The 20,452-nt window shown below is 46.9% G+C and overlaps 2 long non-coding RNA genes across 2 annotated transcripts; both read left to right on the forward strand.

Annotated features, from left to right (window-relative positions):
• The first annotated feature begins 1,945 nt into the window (after positions 1 to 1,945).
• LOC147575267 (uncharacterized) lies at positions 1,946 to 3,485 on the forward strand. Its single transcript, XR_015242188.1, has 3 exons — positions 1,946 to 2,427; positions 2,596 to 2,714; positions 3,071 to 3,485. It is a non-coding gene; the product is annotated as an uncharacterized LOC147575267 (long non-coding RNA).
• A 2,449-nt stretch (positions 3,486 to 5,934) lies between these two features.
• LOC147575268 (uncharacterized) lies at positions 5,935 to 7,929 on the forward strand. Its single transcript, XR_015242187.1, has 2 exons — positions 5,935 to 6,044; positions 6,302 to 7,929. It is a non-coding gene; the product is annotated as an uncharacterized LOC147575268 (long non-coding RNA).
• Positions 7,930 to 20,452: the final 12,523 nt, after the last annotated feature.

Below are 20,452 nucleotides of genomic sequence, written 5' to 3' on the forward strand. Positions count from 1 at the left end.
GGGGGGGGAGCAGAGAGAGAGATAGAAACCCAGAATCCGAAGCAGGCTCCAGGCTCCAAGCTGTCAGCACAGAGCCTGACATGGGGATCGAACCCATGAGCCGTGAACCAAGCGATCACGACCTGTGCGGAAGTCAGACGCTCAACCGACTGAGCCACCCAGGCGTCCCGTAATCTTTACTCCTTCTGTTGTCCAATCTCCAGCCCGCTGTTCACCAGCACCAGCATTAGCTTTTGCAGCGCCCCTGACTTTCTTCATTCCGTTCTTGCATTCTTTTCGCCGTTTTCTTGAGGTCTTTTTGTTCTCCAACAGGCCAGGTCTTGCAAGTCTATGTTTGGGTTCATGTATCTTTACACACCCTAAGGAATCATAAATCATGCCAAAGCCAGTTGTCTTGCCACTGATGAGGGACAGGAGCAGAAAAATGTTCACCTTTAGCCCAGAAGGGTGACCTATATAGCCTGCACGGTTTTGATAAGCATCAGGTAAGAGCTGCTTGCTACATACTTAAAGGGTCTCATGACTGCCTGTGCATCTCATTGATAGTTCATACCGAGCTGAATGATAAGCACCAGAGAAATCTTGCAAAAGTAGTTTTACGAGTAGACATTCAAAGAAGACATTTGTGACCTACTACTCCCTGCACGTCCCCTCCCCCTTCAGCACTAAGCATATAACCACCGGCTTCATACAGCCAGAGTGCAGATTTCCCTGCCCAAGGGTCCTGTCGCTGTGCTGCTTAAATAAACTTACTAAGTTGCCCCGGAACACGTCTCAATGATTCTCTCTTGACTGCCTCTCTCAATGATCCTGCAACAACACTGCCAAAATTCGTTCTGAATCCAAATACAAAAATAACATCTGTTGTGGTCTTGTACATTTTGGCTAGTTTGTCTTGAGTTTCTTAGGTGCTGTTGCTTTCCAGGGTGTAGAACATCGATGACCATTTGTTTCCGTAAAGTAGTCAGTCAGTCATGAACTTTCCGGTCCGGATAGTTATTGTGTCGTTCACGGTGGTGGCTGAGCTCCAAGCAGCCGGGGGGAGGGGGAAACAGCAAAATCACCTTTTATTTTTTTTAATGTTTATTTATTTTTGAGAGAGACAGAGACAGAGTGCGAATGGGGGAGGGACAGAGAGAGGGAGACACAGAATCCGAGGCAGGCTCCAGGCTCTGAGCTGTCAGCACAGAACCCCACACGGGGCTCGAACTCACGAACCGTGGGAACATGACCTGAGCCAAAGTCGGACGCTCAACCAACTGAGCCACCCAGGCGCCCCGTGAAATCACCCTTTTAATGTGTACGGTCCAGTGGTTGTTAGCGTATTCAGAGTCGTTCACCTATCACCTCTGTCCAATTCCAAAACATTTCATCACCCCTAAAAGAAACCTTGTCCCCATTAGCTGTCACTCCCCATTTCCCATTTCCCCCAGCCCTCCTGGCAACCACTCATCTATTTTCTGTCTCTATGGATTTGAGATGAAATCGTACAATCCGTGGCCTTTTGTGGCCAGCTTCTCTTACTTAGCACCATGTTTTCAAGTTTCTTCCATGTGGTACTTCATTCCTTTCTGTGGCTGAATAATACTGCATTGTGTAGACGGACCACACGTTGTTTGCCATTTGATGGACATTTTTGAGTTTCCACTTTTTGACTATTGGGAATAATGCTGCTATGAATGTTCACACACGCATTTGTGTATGGACATACGTTTTCAATTCTCTGGGGTATATACCTAGAACAGACAAAATAAATCCTTTCTGCTTGGAATCAGAAGCTTGTTGAGCGAGGGACTAGGAAACCAGATTAGAAATTGAACAGTTGCGTCCATCAGTTCTCAAAGGCTGGCAAGTTCTAAACAGAATAACAAAAGGCTGTTTCCACAGAAAGGCTAGCTCAGCTTTCTGCTGTCTGGGTATGAACACTCCCTTTCCCTTCTGGTCCCACGGAAGTCTGTTTTATAATTAGGGTAGAGTAAAGGAGACTAAGGGATTTTCTCTCATCAGTATTTTTTTTTTTTTCATTTTCAGTTTTAAAATGTCACTTTGTTGGGAACAATTTTCATAGAGTGATCAGAAGTGAAGATAAACATAACCACGATATCACCACTTAATCAGATCAGTCCTTGCGGGAGGGCGGGGGAGGGGGCTCCGTGCTAGGCTTCTGCCCATTTGATCTCAGACCCAGGCAGCCCTCTCCGCCCACCCCCGAATCACGAGGAACTACATCTCCCAGGCTCCCTTGCAGTCCGCTTCCTGGTAGGTTGGGCCAGTTGCAGACCCTGACAGAAGGTCAGAAAGTGGAGGAAGGGAGAGGCCGTAGCATCTGTCTCCCTCCGCTTTGGGAAGCATCTCCGCTGTATCTTCGAGTGTCCAGCCCCTCGGAAGTTCCCGTTTCCGCTGGGTGGTCCTGGATCCTGGACTCTGGTAATTGCACACTTCCCTTCATCCCCTCCAGTCCTAACTGGAATAGCGGCTTTCTGCTGTTGCTAAGCTGTGGCTCGTCTCACCATCCCTTGCTTGGCTCCTATCATCACCTGTTGTGACGATTTCAAAACATATCTACAAACCCTTTGGTCCCCCTCCCTTCAAAAGGTGCAGCCTAATTCCCCTCTCCTGGACCATGGGGGCAGAACTGGCTTTGTGACTCACCTCTGTCTAGGAGAATGTGGCAAATGTGACAATGTGTGACTTCTGATGCTAAGTCATAAAAGGTATCGTAGTTTCTATCTTGGTTTTGTTTGTTTGTTTGTTTTTTTGAGAGAGAGAGTGCACACACGAGCTGGGGAGGGGGCAGAGGGGGAGATGGGCAGAGGGGCAGATGGAGAGAGAGAGACTCTTAAACAGGCTCCGCGCTGAACAAAGAGCCTGACGCAGGGCTTGATCCCACGACCCTGGGATCATAACCTGAGCTGAAACCAAGAGCTCAAACGACTGAGCCACCCAGGCGCTCCCTACCTTGTTCTCTTGACTCACTTCCTCTGAGGAAGCCAGCCATCATGTCATAAGGACACTGGAGCTGCTCTGGGAAAGACCTACATGGGGAAAAACTAATGCCTCCCCCCAACAGCCATCAAGCACACCATCCTGGAAGTGGCAGCTCTGGCCCCAGTTAAGCCCTCGGATGAGAGCAGCCCTCGCCAGTATTTTGACTACAACTCATGAGAGACCCTGCATCAGAACTGCTCAGCCAAGCTGCTCTCAACTTCCAGATCTGCAGAAACTACAAAAGATAATAGTGATTGTTGTTCTAAGCCACTAAGTTTTGGGGTGCCTTGTTGCACAGCAGTAGATAACTAATGCATATGTCTAACCAATTTCCAGCATTAAAACCTTTCCATTGGAGAGGCCCCTGGCTAGCCCCATCGGTAGAGCATGCAACTCTTGATCTTGGGGTGTGAGTTCGACCCCCACATTTGGTGTAGAGAGTACTTAAAAATAAAATCTTACAAAAAAACAAAACTTTCTATTGGAAAGACCTAGAATGGATTCTGTTTTCTGACTGATACAAACTCCTGTCCTGAATTATAAACCAAATGTAAAATTAACATCTGTAAAAATGAAAAGTCTAGGGGCGCCTGGGTGGCTCAGTTGGTTAAACGTCTGACTTCAGCTCAGGTCACGATCTCGCGGTCCATGAGTTCGAGCCCCGCGTCGGGCTCTGGGCTGACGGCTCGGAGCCTGGAGCCTGCTTCCGATTCTGTGTCTCCCTCTCTCTCTGCTCCTCCCCCGTTCGTGCTCTGTCTCTCTCTGTCTCAAAAATAAATAAACGTTAAAAAAAAAATTTAAAAAAAGAAAAGAAAAGTCTAGAGGCGCCTGGCTGGCTCAGTCAGTGGAGCATGTGACTCTTGATCTTGGGGTTGTAAGTTGGAGCCCCACGTTGGGCATAGAGATAGATAGATAGATAGATAGATAGATAGATAGATAGATAGATAGATAAATAGATGGGGGGGTGAGGGAGGGAAGGAGGGAGAGAGACGGGGAGGAAGAAAGAAAAGAAAGAGAAAGGAAGAAAGAAACAAAGAAAGAAAAAAAGAGGAAAAAAAAGGAAATGTCTAAATGGGAGTCTGCTAGTGAATTTGAAGGCCTGGTCACATGACCCTGGGCCCCTGTGGTAGGCCCTGCTTGCACACGGGGAACAATACCTGGAAGTAATTAATTAGAGACTAAAGGGGGTAATCCAAATAGAAAATGCTACAGGAAAACAGAAGAGGGGCATTCTTGATGGTAGAATCCAGGGGTGAGGAAGAACAATATTTAAAGATTTGGGAAATTAAGTGAAAAGAAAAGGATAGTCCAGATCATGAAAATGAAACTGAAGTATTAAAAAGAGAACATTTTATTTTTTTTAATGTTTATTTATTTCTGACAGGGGTGGGGGCAGAGAAAGAGGGAGACACAGAATCTGAAGCAGGTTCCAGGCTCTGAGCTGTCAGCACAGAGCCCGACACGGGGCTTGAACTCACGAGCTGTGAGATAATGACCTGAGCCGAAGTCGGATGCTCAACCGACCGAGCCACCCAGGTGTCCCAAAAGAGAACATTTTTAATATCAACTTTATTAGATGACTATATTTCTACAGTGTGAGGGAGTACTACTGACTTCCTGGTCCCAAACTAAACATCAATGTATTTGTTTGTTTTCTTGTTTGTTTGTTTATTTATGTGTGCTCAACATCCATTCTCCCCTCCGTAAGAGTACCTCACTTGTCCACTGGGGATTCCTTTCCCTCCTATCTTATCCAGCACCACTCAGGTAGACTATCCCTACTCTCTGGCTCTAAGCTTGACCAATCAGCATAAGTACAGGGATTGGTCCAGGGATAGGTATGTGTCCCAAGCTGAGCCAATGATATGCAATGAAAATGCATTGAATTTTCTGAAGCTATTGGTAAGATTTAACCCTAGAGGTCCTGGAGACCACCTTTGCCACCATGTGTGGATAGCCTGCATGAAAGTGACATCAACATCATGCAACTCCCAAGCTGAGGAGCAGAGAATAGATATCAGATGCTATTGCCATCAGAAAGCCCCTGGATCCAGCTATGCCTGAAGTTCACATCCTGGACTTCTTATTTACATAACTTTTTCACATAAGTCACTTTGAAACGTGAAAAAGTTTTTGTCAAACTCTGGAAATCCAAAATAAAAGGCGTTAGAACTACAGGGATTTTCCCCGTGTGTATTTGGAGATGCTCATGATAAGCAGGCTCGATGCTATAAATGCTTTAAAATAATTTAGGTCAATTAATTAGCACCATGGTTTAGATTTTGACAGTGCCTAAGGAAAGACTGTGTTTTCAAAGACCAGCTTATGGGCTAGAAATATTTTTTTTTCTTTTAGGTTTTTTTTTTAAGTAATCTCTACACCCAACATGGTGGGGCTCCAACTTACAACCCCAAGATCAAGACTCACGTGCTCTACGGACTGAGCCAGCCAGGCGCTCCTAGAAATGTAATTCTTAGCCCTGTCGCTCATTAAGAGGTACATACTCAGCTCCTTTCTGGGAGTGCCTTTGCTTCCTCACCGGTAACATAGAGTAACATCTACTCAGGAAGGCTGTTTGTCGTCTGCTTTGCAGACAAAGTGAGCTGCTCTTTTTCTGGGTTTCCATAACATTCTCAAGTGGTTCTATCATCATCCTTATCTGGTGTTATTTTTTATTATTCGAGTATAGTTTATATGCCACACAACTTACCCATTTAAAGTATACAGTTTAGGGGCGCCTGGGTGGCGCAGTCGGTTAAGCGTCCGACTTCAGCCAGGTCACGATCTCGTGGTCCGTGAGTTCGAGCCCCGCGTCAGGCTCTGGGCTGATGGCTCAGAGCCTGGAGCCTGTTTCCGATTCTGTGTCTCCCTCTCTCTCTGCCCCTCCCCCGTTCATGCTCTGTCTCTCTCTGTCCCAAAAATAAATAAAAACGTTGAAAAAAAAAATTAAAGTATACAGTTTAATGGTTTTAGTTATATTCACAGAGCTGTGCAACCATTATCATGATGAATTTTTAATTCTTTTTTCTTTTTTTTTTTTTAATTTTTTTTTCAACGTTTATTTATTTTTGGGACAGAGAGAGACAGAGCATGAACGAGGGAGGGGCAGAGAGAGAGGGAGACACAGAATCAGAAACAGGCTCCAGGCTCTGAGCCATCAGCCCAGAGCCCGACGCGGGGCTCAAACTCACGGACTGTGAGATCGTGACCTAGCTGAAGTCGGAGGCTTAACCGACTGCGCCACCCAGGCGCCCCATTTAATTCTTTTTTCTAATGTGTATTTATTTATTTTGAGAGAGACAGAGAGAGAGAGAGAGAGAGCTCGAGTGTGCACAGCGGGGGAGGGGCAGAGAGAAGGAGACAGAGAATCCCAAGCAGGCAGCGCTGGCAACACAGGGTCTGCCACAGGGCTTGATCTCATGACCGCAAGATCATGACCCGAGCCGAAATCGACAATCAGACGCTTTACCGACTGAGCCACCCAGGCGCCCCCGATATTTTTCTAATTCTTAAAGATTAAGAGTTCGTGCAGCTGAAAAGCATAAAGGTAGCAAAAAAATCAGGCACAGTGTGGTCCAGTTGCTCAGGTTACATCACCAGGATGCGGTTTGGTCTCCCGTGTCTGAGCCCTGCTTTCCTTCTGTCACCTTCTTGCTCAGGCAGGCTGTCCCCAAACCACCGCGAGATGGCCACCGGCAGCCTCAGGCTTCCAGCCGAGTTTTGCATCAACCACATGGGAAGAACAATGAACCAAATGAAAAATTACCTTTTCTCAGAGGTCCAGGAGGAACACCTGGGTGGCTCAGTCGGTTAAGCGTCCGACTTCGGCTCGGGTCATGATCTCGCAGTTCGTGGGTTCGAGCCCCGCGTCGGGCTCTGGGCTGACAGCCCGGAGCCTGCTTCGGATTCTGTGTCTCCCTCTCTCCCTCTGCCCCTCCCCACTCATGTTTGGTCTCTCTCTCAAAAATAAACATTAAAAAAAAAGGAAAAAGAAAAGAGGTCCAGGAAAAGTGTGATGGAATGTCACTGGACTGTCTGAAGTCAGTCCCTGCCCATTCCTGAGGCAACCACTAGGCCCACGGGTTGGCTAATGCGGGCTGGTCAGGCCTGGGTTTCTCCTTCCCAGGAACCAGGTGGGGGGGGGGGGGGGGCGGTTCCCCTGAAGAAGACCAGAAAAATGGGGTGGATCCTAGGAGGAGAAACAATACATGTGCCCCCTCCAGTCACTGGCCTGTGAGCTCCTCGAAGGCAGGGACTTCTGCCCTAAGTTATCTTTGCACTGTCAGAGCCCCTGCTGGGTGACAAAGCTAGCCAATGGCTGCGAGCTTCCCGACTGGATAAATCCCTTTTCCCTTTTCCCTCTTCTGTCCCACTCTCTCCTGGAGTCTGGTTCATCTTCCAGAAACAAGAAGTTCTGTGAAGAGATAAAGATTCCTACAGAGTGATCTGGGCTTTCAGAGGAAAGTCCTGTTTTTACCCCAGGCACAACAAGAAGGCAGAAATACCTCTGAAGTTCCTCAGTTAATGAATGGGTAAGCAAAAGGTGGTCTATCCACACAATGGAATATGATTCAGCCATGAAAAGGAATAATGCAGTGACCCACACTATAAAACAGATGAACTTGAGGACATTATGCTCAGTGAAAGAAGCCGGTCACAAAAGACCAGGTATTCTACGATTCCAGTTACGTGAAATATTCACAATAGGTAAATCCGTAGAGACAGAGAGTAGATTAGTGGTTACCTCGGGCTGTGATGCGGAGTAGGGAGGAAACGGGGGGTCACTGCTGATATGGTTTCTGTTTAAAACAATGAAAATGTTCTGGAATGAGATGGGGTGATGGTTGCAGGTAAATACACTGAAGATCACTGAATTGTACCTTTAAATGTGTGGATTTGAAGACATGTGAACTCTATTTCAATAAAGTTGTTTAAAACAAACAGGGGTGCCTGGGTGGCTCCGTCGGTTAAGGGTCCCACTCTTGATTTCGGCTCAGGCCATGATCTCACAGTTTGCGGGATCGAGCCCCACGTCAGGCTCCTTGCTGACATCTCAGAGCCTGCTTGGGATTCTTTCTCTCCCTCTCTCTTTGCCCTTGCCCGGCTCGCGCGCTCTCTCTCTCTCTCTCTCACGTACACTCTCTGTCTCTCTCAAAATAAATAAATAAACTTTAAAAAAAAATAAACAAGCACACACAGGGAAGTTTTCAATCCCCCAGGGTATGGTCCAGAAACAGCTGGGCTGGCACAGCTGGGTGAGATGGCAAAAAAGGCAGCCAGAAGCTGTGCCTTCCGGATAGGATCATGTTCCAAAGCTAGTTCTCCCCTAGCGCGATTTCCACCATGAATATCAAACAACTGTCGAGCCTTTGAGAGAGAAGAGAGCAGTGCCGGACATCCAGGAGCTGGCCTGGCCCTGTCAGCTGGCCTCCGTGTGCTCCCGTTGAAATAACAATTTCACAGAACATCAACATCAGACAAGGCCACCTCGGAACCACCATAAAACAAGACAGAACACGAACATGGTCCAGGCCACGAAATACCAAACATCTCCCCTTCTTGGCTACTAGCAGTAATGGCTGCTGCTTTACCAATGACAGCCTCAGCCTGGCTCTACTGTCCTCTGGATAAGATTTGAGAGCCCCGGGCACCTGCGTAGCTCAGTGGGTTCGAGTGTCCGACTCTTGGTTTGGGCTCAGGTCGTGATCCCAGGGTCGTGGAGTCAAACTGATTCTCTCCGTCTGCCCCTCCCACCCGCTTGTGTGCTCTCTCTCTCATACATACATACATACATACATACATACATTCATACATAAGATTTAAGAGCCCCAGTCCTAGAATTATCCCTGCTTCCTAACAGCACCGCTCCAGGGCAAAACTCCTAGATCCTTAACTCTCCCCAGAATCACCCAACCAAAGCCCGAGTCCTATAATCAGTTCTTTCTAACACCCTGAGTTCTCTTACTGAGATACCGCCGCAGTTGCGCAGGGCGTCCGGTCTCCCGCGCTGTAATGAGTAATAAATCCAATTGTCTCAACTTCTATGTGTTCCTGGTGGTCTTTGGCAGGACATCGACGGCTTCCAAACATCTTTTTATGTGTGTATTTGATACCAAAGACAGCTCAAAGGGACTACAGAGGTCAATCACACGCGCTCTGGCTGTGGACAGACCAGGCTTGAATCTCAGCTCAGCCACTTACTGTGTGACCCTGTGGCCGGTTCATTCACCTCTCTGAGCTTCAGTTTCCTAAGCTACAAAATCATGTCACGCTTCTGCTCAAAAACCCGACAGTGGCTCCCAACATCATTCAGAATTGAGTCCATACAGCGTATCCTTCCCTGCCCCCGCCCCTCCGCTCGAGGCATTTCCCCTCGCAGAGCCAGTAAAGCCCACCGACCCGCTTGCCGGCCCTCTATCTCCCCTGCACCAGGCACACTTCTGATTCAGAGGCTCCGTGCTTCCTGTCACCTCCTGAAGGAAAAGAGCACCCCCCTCAATCCATCATCCTCTAAGCCAGTGGTTCTGAGCTCAGGTGAGCCGCAGAATCCCCCAGGGATATTGGTAACATTACAAAGGCTCAGCCTGTTCTGTTTCATCACTGATGGAGGGAATGTAAAACGGCACAACCATTTGGGAAAAGGTGATGTGTTGGGTTTTTTTTTAAGTTTATTTATTTTTGAGACAGAAACAGAGCATGAGCAGGGGAGGGGCAGAGAGAGAGGGGGGGCAGAATCTGAAGCAGGCTCCAGGCTCCGAACTGTCAGCACAGAGCCCAACACGGGGCTCGAACCCACGAACCGCAAGATCGTGGCCTGAGCCGGAGTTGGACGCTTCACCGACTGAGCCCCCCAGGCGCCCCAAGCACGTTTCTTGAGAAGTTAAACGTATGCTTATCCTGCAGCCCAGACGGCACACTTCTAGGTGTTTACCCAAAAAGAAAGGAACCCACACGTCCAGAAAGACTTACACATGAACAGTCACAGTGTTGGAACAAGGCAAAAACCGGAAATGACCGAAACACCCAACAACAGGCGAATAGATGAGCAAATGTGGTGTTGGCCATACAGTGGAATACCGGTCAGCAATAAAAAGAATGATGGGGCACCTGGGTGGCTCAGTCGGTTGAGCGTCCGACTTCAGCTCAGGTCATGATCTCACACTCCGTGAGTTCAAGCCCCGCATCAGGCTCTGTGCTGACAGCTCAGAGCCTAGAGCCCACTTCAGATTCTGTGTCTCCCCCTCTCTCTCTGCCCCTCCCCCGCTCATGCTCTGTCTCTCTCTGACTCAAAAAACAAATAAAAACATTAAATAATTAAAAAAAAAAAGAATGAGCTATTTAGACACACCACAGTTTGAATGAATCTTCAAACCATTATGCTAAGGAAAGAAGCTGGACCCGAAAAAAGTGCATTCAGCTCCCTGCTGTGATGGGTGATTCTGAGTAACAGATACGGACATTCTGTGTTCACTCCTATTGTGCATAAACCTAGACGTGGAATTGCTGGGTCACAGGGCAGATGTACGTTCACATTTAGCAGACACGGACTCTTTGTCAGAGGGATTTCGCCAAACACTCCTGACAGCGTTGTCTGAGGGTTTTGACCTTGCCAAGCCTAAAAACTGGAAAAGGACTAGTGTCCTTGAAATGTGGGGAATAAAGAAGGGCTAGACACCCCTGCCCCAGCCCCCAAAGAACAATGCAACTCACTCACTTCTCACACAGTTGAAAAAAAAAACCCACAAATTGTGTCCATCTGCACAGCAACGTTGTTTAAAAGAGCACAGTCTGGGGGCGGGGGGGCCTCAGTCTGTTGAGCATCCCACTCCTGCTTGTGGTTCAGGTCATGATCCCAGAATCATGGGACGGAATCACATGTCTTAAGATTCTCTCCCTCTCCCTCTGCCTCTCTCCCCTGCTCGTGCACTCTCTCTCTCTCCCTCTCTCTCTCTCAAATAATTAATTAATTAATTAATTAATTAATTAAAAAAATAGCACAAACCATAAAATCCTGCCAGTGTCTATCAAGGGAGAAATGATCAGGTAAATTACAGTATATCCATAAACCAAAAAGCTATACCATCACTTAAAAAAATGAAGAAGGGGCGCCTGGGTGGCTCAGTCGGTTAAGCATCCGACTTCAGCTCAGGTCATGATCTCGCGGTTTGTGAGTTCAAGCCCCGCGTCAGGCCCTGTGCTGACGGCTCAGAGCCTGGAGCGTGCCTCGGATTCTGTGTCTTCCTTTCTCTCTCTCTGCCCCTCCCTTGCTCATGCTCTGTCTCTCTCTCTGTCTCTCTCTCTCTCAAAAATAAATAAATAAACATTTTTTTTAATGTAAAGAATGAAGGAGGTATTATCTACTAAAAAAAGACTGAATGGCTAAAATCGAGGTGTTGGCGAGGACGTGGAGAAAAAGGAGCCCTTGTGCACTGTTGGTGGGAATGCAAACGGGTGCAGCCACTGTGGAAAACAGTATGGAGGTGCCTCAAAAAGTTAAAAATAGAGCTTCCTTACGATCCAGCAATTACATTACTGAGTATTTACGCAAAGAATACAAGAACACTAATTCAAAAAGATATATGCCTCCCTATGTTTATTGCAGCATTATTTGCAATAGCCAAGAGGAGGAAGCAACCCAAGTGTCCATCCACAGATGACTGGATAAAGAAATGTGCTATATATATACAATGGAACATTACTCGGCCGTTAAAAAGAATGAAATCTTGTCATTTGCAACAACATAGAGGGATCTACAGGTGTCATGCTAAGTGAAATAAATCAGTCAAAGAAAAACAAATCCCGTGGGTGCCTGGGTGGCTCAGTCAGTTAAGTGTCTGACTCTTGATTTCAGCTCAGGTCATGGTTTCACAGTTTGTGAGTTTGAGCCCCACATTGGGGCACTGTCAGCATGGAGCCTGCTTGGGATTCACCCTCTCTCTCTGCCCCTCCCCTCCTCTCTCTCTCCCTCTCTCTCAAAATAAATAAAGACAAATCCTATATAGTTTGATTCACCTGTGGAATTTAAATAACAAAACGAATGAACAAAGGAGAAAAAAGACAAACCAAAAAAAACCAGACTCTCAACTATAGAGAACAAACTGATGGTTACCAGAGGGGAGGAGTTGGGGGATGGATGAACTAGGGATTAGGGAACATAGGGATTAGGGAACATAGGGATTAGGGAATGCACTTGTATGATGAGCACTGAGTAATGTATACAATTGCTGAATCACTATATTGCACACCCGAAACTAACATAACTGTATGTTAACTATACTGGAATTAAAATTAAAACAAAATAAAAATATTAGAACTTATGCTACCAAAATGTGTATGTTAGGAGTTAAAACCTATTAGGATTCAGGAGAAGTAAAGTATGCAAACTTATCTGTAAAAAAAAAAAAAAAAAAAAAAGAATAAAGTAGGTCTATATATGCTGAGCTGGAAAAATAATTCTAGGGTATTACGATGTGAAAAAACAAATTGCATACTAATATGTATGTCATGCTTCCATTTTATTTTTTTAAAGTTTATTTATTTACTTTGAGAGAGACAGAGCGCATGCACAAGCTGGGGAGAGGCAGAGAGAGAGAGAGGGAGAGAGAGAATCCCAAGCAGGGTTCTCACTGTCAGCACAGAGCCCGACACAGGGCTTGAACTCATGACCGGTGAGATCATGACCTGAGCCGAAATTAAGAGTCAGACACTTAACCGACTGAGCCACTCAGGTGGCCCGTCATGCTTCCATTTTAAAAGTAAATGCATGTTGGGAAGTAAAACTAATAAATGTGTGTTTAGAAAAATAGGATGTGCATATTCTCAGGGGGAAAAAATCAGGAAGAACGTCGAGCAAAGTGTCAACCATAGTTACCTGGGAGTAGAATGGATCTGGGGGGAACTCTACTAAATACATAATTGTGCCAGTGGTGGAACTCTGGGTTTGGCCCACCCAGACCTGTTCGTCCCACCTGGGACACTTGCTTCCCAGCATGAACGGCATCAGCCACTGCTCACACCGTGCCCGTGGTTGCAGAGCCACAGTCCCCTTATCTCCCAACACTTCTGATGGCCTCAGGTGCCCACAGAGGCAAAGGCTGCAGTCGCCTCAGCACCCGGACCCACCTGACTATAGGGAGTCCACCTGGAAATGGGGAGAGGTTAACGCCCATGGGAAAAACTCTAGAGAGACTCACAGGAGTGGGCAGATAAATTGCTCACCTTCCCCCACATATCCCCAACCCCACTCACCCAGTACCACGCTCTGTGTGATGGACGGAATCTGAGATTCGGTGGGTGCACACAGCCTCTCCCCGGAGACATTCCAGAAAACTGAGCAAGCAGTGGAGTGTTCTTGCAAAGCTGGGCCAACCTTGGTAATATTCTACTTTGAATCTGCTCTCCTTCCTTTTCTGCCTTTCTTCTCTTCCCTCACTCTTGAATTCCTGGTACTGTACCCTCCAATAAAGCATTAGCTCATAAAATTTGTCTCAAGCCCCATTTCTAAGGAACCCGTACAAGGACAAGTGGGTGTTTTTCTACTTTGCTAATGTTTTTTTCATTAAACATGGTCTTTAATTAAGAGCCCAAGCATTGGTGTGCATGAGACTCTTAAAACAGAGAAGCGCTACCAGGCCAATGCAACATGAGGGAAAATCTAACATTTCCAGGTAACCTCCTTTGAGGTGGAAACAGGCATTGACATTCAGAGAACATGTGCTCAACGCACTTTAAAGAATCTGGTTGCTAGGGTTTGATCATCCTGTTTTCCGAGATGGGTTTGGGGAGCCTGAGCGGAATCTCCTATACAATGCCCTTGAAGGGAGGTCGCCTATCAAGCAGAATCCATGCAGAACAGACCACGAGTTTCATGTGACATTGCTAGTGTTTAGATGCGATGGTGACATCAGAATTGTCCATGATCCTCTTAAGTCTGTCAAAGAAGAAGGAGGAGGAGGAGAAGAGGGACGGCTGACAAGCCGGAAGAGCAACCACGGGAAGTCAGGAGGGTGGTGTGGGTGGAAGAGGGGGTGCGAGTCTATTTCGGGTTGTCAGCCCTTTGGGATGGAGCTCAAGGCACAGGGCGAAGGCAGCGTTGTGTGGGAGACCACTCAGACTCCTGAAACATAGGGATGCTCAGAAAATAGTAGCCTGTCTTAGTCAGCTTGGGTTGCTATGACAAAAATACCGCAGACTGGGTTCTTTTTTTTTTTTTTTTTTTTTTTTTTTTTTTTTTTTAAATTTTTTTTTTTTCAACGTTTATTTATTTTTGGGACAGAGAGAGACAGAGCATGAACGAGGGAGGGGCAGAGAGAGAGGGAGACACAGAATCAGAAACAGGCTCCAGGCTCTGAGCCATCAGCCCAGAGCCCGACGCGGGGCTCGAACTCCCGGACCGCGAGATCGTGACCTGGCTGAAGTCGGACGCTCAACCGACTGCGCCACCCAGGCGCCCCCAGACTGGGTTCTTTATACACAACAGAGATGCATCTCTCACAGTTCTGAAGTCTGGGTCCAAGATTAAGACACTGGCAGATGTGGTGACAGGCGAGAATCCCCTTTCCCGGTTCATGGATGCCACCTTTTTTTTTTTTTTTTTTTTTTTTTTTTTAACGTTTATTTATTTTTGAGACAGAGAGAGACAGAGCATGAACGGGGGAGGGTCAGAGAGAGGGAGACACAGAACCTGAAGCAGGCTCCAGGCTCTGAGCTGTCAGCACAGAGCCCGACGCGGGGCTCGAACCACGGACCGCGAGATCGTGACCTGAGCCAAAGTTGGCCGCTTAACCGTCTGAGCCACCCAGGCGCCCCTGGATGCCGCCTTCTTGCTGAGTCCTCACAAGGCAACAGAGCGCGGAGGCCTCTTTTACAAGGGCACTAATAATACCTCCTCATACCATCACCTTGGGGGGTAGGATTTCTTTTTTGTAATTAATTAATTAATTTTTGAGAGACAGAGAGAGAGAGAGCAAGCACGGGAGGGGCAGAGAAAGAGGGAGAGAGAGAATCCCAAGCAAGCTCCACACAGTGCAGAGTCTGATGGGGGACTCAAACTCACAAACCGTGAGATCACGACCTGAGCCGAAATCAAGTCGGACACTCAACAGACTGAGCCACCCAGGCGCCCAACGTTGTATCATTTTATTCATAGACGGTACAACAAGCCCACAGTCTTTAAATTCCGAGTTATTGAGAGGGGATCTGGGTACTGAGCAGGTGGACAGAGGAAAGGACCCTCGAATGACCTGCAAACCACCCCCCCCCCCCCCGCCCCGGGTTTCCCAGCCATTCAGCTCTGGCGGGGCAATCCGTCTCTGTGTGACTCCGAGTGAAAGCAGAATTCTGTTGCTTCTGCGGTAGCTGAAAAAGCTTAAATTCTCGCTTTCCCGGATCGCAGGGCACGGGCTGTAACACCAGATCCTTCATGTAGACGCTGACACTAGGGATTGGAGTTTGGAGATGCACCATGGCATACGAAAGACCCAGAGAGATAGCAGGTGACTGGTGCTTAGATGTGGGCCAAAGACAGTGAAGTCGACACAGATCAGACTATGCAAGTCTGTGTCAGACATGGTAAGGGCTCTGGATTTTATTGTAACCTGGCATCGACACCTGGCGGGGTGAAATGCATGTGCTTTATCAAAATTGCTGCTGTGCAGAAAACAGGTTAGTGGGAAGAAGAGACAAAGAAGAAACCAGTTAGAAGCCCACCATCGGCTTCTTCCAGAAGGGAAAGTTACAGTAAGTGGGGCCAGGGTGGAAGTAGGGAGCTGGAGCAAAGTGGAAAATCTGGGGAGAGAGGGGTTGCCCTGATTCCTAATTCTTCTAATAGACCCTCACATCACAGTCAGACATCAGTGCTGGTTTCATGATGTCGTTGCTCCAAATGAGACGCTTCAGTGGTGACAATCACAGCACATGTAATAGTCAAACCACCCACACAGCAAGCATAGCAACAGCTAACATTAATGTAGCTCTTACTGTGTGCCATTCTCTGTTCTAAACATTTTTTTTTTTAATTTTTTTTTTCAACGTTTATTTATTTTTGGGACAGAGAGAGACAGGGCATGAACGGGGGAGGGGCAGAGAGAGAGGGAGACACAGAATCGGAAACAGGCTCCAGGCTCTGAGCCATCAGCCCAGAGCCCGACGCGGGGCTCGAACTCACGGACCGCAAGATCGTGACCTGGCTGATGTCGGACGCTTAACCGACTGCGCCACCCAGGCGCCCCTCTGTTCTAAACATTTTACGTATTTTAACTCGTTTAATCTCCGCTGAGATTACTTCCATTTTACAGATGAAAAAAGTAAAACAAAGATTCGATGACTTGCCAGATGTCACATCACATCCTCCCTACTACGTCAGATACGAACTTGACCCCGCAGTCAATCTCTGCCACCCTTTTCAACTTCATTTCACGCTGTTCCCCAACCTGCCCCAACAAGTCCGCTGGTCAGTCTGCTGACTCACACACGAACAGAGCCCATTCTTCCCCTGGGCCTCACACACATGGTCTGTGGCTGTCTCCTCTTCCTTCACATAGCATATTAATTGCACGTATCTGAAATGGACAGAATAAGTAAATCCACGGACAGAAAGCAGGCTGGGGCTTATGGGGTTGTTTGCCTCACCCGTTCAGAAAGTACCAACGGCTGTGAGCTTCCGGCTGGATAAAGTCCTTTTCCCTTTTCCTTCCCACCCTCTTCTGGAGCCTAGAAAGAAGGGGTTCTGGGAGGAGGAAACATTTCTACTAAGTGATCTGAGCTTCCAGAAGGAAATTACTGTCTTAACACGGGCAAACCAGCAGGGAAGGTAGAAACATCCCCAAAGCCCGTGGATGGATGGATAAACAGAATGTGGCCCGGCCATACAATGGGAGATTATTAGGCTATGAAAAGGAATTATGTGGTCCCACGGCATGGATAAACCTTAAAAACATTATGCTGAGTGAAAGAAGCCGGGCACAAAAGGCCACCTGGTATATGAAATGTTCAGAATAGACACATCTATGGACCCAGAAAGCAGAAGATGGGTTGCCAGGGGCTGGTGGCAGGAGAAGATGGAAAATGACTGCTAATGGGTACAAGGCTTTGGGGGGAGGTTGTTGAAAATGTTCTGAAGTTAGAGGGTGGGGATGGGTGATGGGTACAGAACTTGCAAATATACGAAGAACCACTGAATTGTACACATTAAAAAGGTGAACATTATTGCACGTAATTTACATCTAGAGAAATATTTAAAAATGAGTCTTGCCCCTTCCACAAAAAAGCAAAAAGAAATGTCCAACACACCACCGCCAAATAAATTGAACCTAAATCAGATCAAACCTGTTGATACAACTACCAGTCTAAAGAAAATACCGGGAACAGACATATTAAAGGACGTTACAGTGGTGAAATTAGCAACATCCACACAGCATCTGTCTAAGACAAACAATCCTGTTTCATCAAGAAATAAATTTCAGGGTGGCTCAGTCAGCTAAGCGTCTGCCTTTGACTCAGGTCATGGTCTCACAGTTCGGGAGTTTGAGCCCCGCGTCAGGATCTGTGCTGACAGCTCAGAGCCTGTAGCCTGCTTCAGGTTCTGTGTCTCCCTCTCTCTGACCCTCCCCCATTCATGCTCTGTCTCTCTCTGTCTCAAAAATAAATAAATATTAAAAATTAAAAAAAAGTGTTATAAAATATTCATAGTCGAGAAATACAGTGTGTGGGACTCTTTTTCCAATTGAATTGTGCTAACACGCCTGGTTTCTGGGACACACTGATTTCTTGATTCTCCTCCCCTTTGTCAACCCTCTCTTGCTCCATCTGAAATTAGTTTATTTTTGGTTTCTCCTGTTTCCTCTCGGTTTCCCACAAGAGCAGCAATCCTGTCTCTCTCATATTGCCGCATCCCACAGGGTTAGCAGAGTCCCTGGCATACATTAAGAGCTAAATACCTATTGAATAAATGAATGTCAGTATAGCTCTTATCATTGCTCTGGTCCTGAGTTTCAGGTCCACATTTCCAGCTGTCACCTAGACGTCTACATCTACACCCAGACCAGGTACCTCCTCCAGGTATCTTTAACGATGATGGTGAGGATGATAGAACCTTAGAAGCACTGGGGGAGGCCGGCACATACCCGGATTTGTTTAATGATCACAATTACCCTCTGTGATCCCATTTTATAGAGTGGGAAGCTGAGGCCCCGAGAGGCCAAACACCTGGTCAGTGACTACGCCAGGATTAGACCGCAGAGAGGTTCTGGAAGCTTAACCACCAGGCTTGACTGCTTAAAACTTGCTTGCTTAAAACTGTAGCCATTCTCCTGAGCTCACCATCTGGGGTCATCTCAGACTTCTGCCCTCCCCCCCCTCCCCCACTCCTTTCCTGCCCCCATCTTAAGTTCAGGCTGCAGGCTGGTATTCTAGTTCTTCAATCCTGGTCCCCTCCCAGCTGACTCTCAGCACATCTTTGCTGCCTTTAGGGGAAAACTACCCCAATCTGGGCATTCATTATTTATTCCTTCATTCAACACGGGCACCCACTGGGTTGGCTGCATCCCTCCCAGCTGTGGAACCTTAAGCAAGTGGGTTGAATGGTGCCACCCTGCCCCAAAAGATACTTCCGTGTCCCGATCCTGGAAGTGGAGACCTTATTTTGAAAAAATAATCTTTGCAAGTGAATTAAGTTAAGGACCTTGAGATTAGATCATCCTGGATTGTGCAGATGGGCTCTAAATCCAATGACAGGTGTTCTTATAAGAGACACAAAGAGAAGACAGACATGCATGGAAGGACCATGTGAAAACAGAGGCAGAGACAGGAGGGATGTGGCTACAGACTAAGCATCCCAGAGGCTGGAAGAGACAAGAGAGGATCCTCCGGAGAGCCTGATCCTGCCAACACCTTGATTTCAGATATCTGGCCTCCAGAACGGTCAGAGAATAAGTTTCTATTGTTTTAAGTCTCCAAGTTTGTGGCAATTTGTTACATCAGCTGCAGGAAGCTAATGCCCCTCCCTGTTTCTCACTGTCCTTGATTTTGGATGGGGATAATCACATGTCCACCTCACTGGCTTGCTGTGCACAGATCTGACCTCTTACCAGCTGGCCCTGGGTGAGTTCTTTGACCTCTCTGTGCCTCCCCCCTTTCCTCATTTGTAAAACAAGGATAATACTTCCTAGGATGCTGTGAGGAAGCAGTTCTCAAACTCTCTGGTCTCAGAGACCCTTTTCCAAGGGCACTCTTAAAAACTACTGAAGACCCTAAAGAGATTTCATTACGTGGGTTATATCTACTGTAATTGGAAATTTAAACTAATGTTTTGAAAAATACTGGTTAACTCAAAAGCAGTTACATGATATTTTAACATGCATATATTTTTTTCAATGTCTATTTATTTTTGAGAGAAAGAGACAGAGAGAGCGCAAGCAGGGGAGGGGCAGAGAGCGGAGACACAGAATCCAATCCAGGCTCCAAGCTCTGAGCTGTCAGCACAGAGTCCCCCACACGGGGCTGGAACTCACAAACTGTGAGATCATGACCTGAGCCAAAGTGGGATGCTTAACCGACTGGGCCACCCAGATGCCCCTTAACATGCATATTTTTTTAAAAAAATAACTCTGCTCCAAAACAAAATACTGGCAACGGTGGCATTGTTTCATATTTTTGCAAATCTCTTTAATGTCTAGCTCATTATAAGAGAGCTGGATCCTCACATCTGCTTCTGCATGTTCAGTGGATTGTGATAGGCTGTTTTGTGTTACATATACTAAGAACATCTTGCCGCACATTGATACAAAACTAGCAAAAGGGACAACCTCACAGAGACCCTCTGGGTACAGGAGAACCCCAGTGGCCATTAGGCCACACTCTGAGAACCCATCGGGTATGGATTAAATGGGGCAATATAATATTTAGTTGTAAAGCACTTAGAATTTAAAGCTGATGTCCAATACATTTGCAACTTAAAAAATATTTTTAATCGATAATGTGCCAGGTTGGTGTGGGTTTTAGGATAATGTTAAAGTTCTTTTTCTCTTTCTTTTCTTTTCTTTCTTTCTTTCTTTCTTTCTTTCTTTCTTTCTTTCTTTCTTTCTTTCTTTCTTTCTTTCTTTCATTTTCTCTCTTTCTTTCTCTCTTTCTTTCTTTCATGCCTCCAAAGAGCTCACAGTCTCATGGGGGAGGCGTATGTGTAAACACACCGTTAAAACTCTGTGTAAGGAGCAATTGTATAGAAGACAGCGGGTTGTGGGAACGCAGAGGAGGGTCCATAAGCCATGCGTGGCGGCGGGAAGAATGGGAGGGCCGGTGGCTTCAGGAAAGGCTCTTCTGGGGGCGGGGTGTCCGATGGACCAGGGGACTTAGGTCAAAAAGGAGAGGGGGCTTGGACAAGAAAACTCGCGGTGCTGAGATCCAAACCCCGGCCTCACCTCCTCTGTGAAGCGGTGTTTATGTCACGAGGAACTGCTAAATGGACGTG

Source organism: Puma concolor, chromosome D3, assembly GCF_028749965.1.
Source record: "Puma concolor isolate L17-30 chromosome D3, mPumCon1.1.hap2, whole genome shotgun sequence".
NCBI lineage: Eukaryota > Metazoa > Chordata > Mammalia > Carnivora > Felidae > Puma > Puma concolor.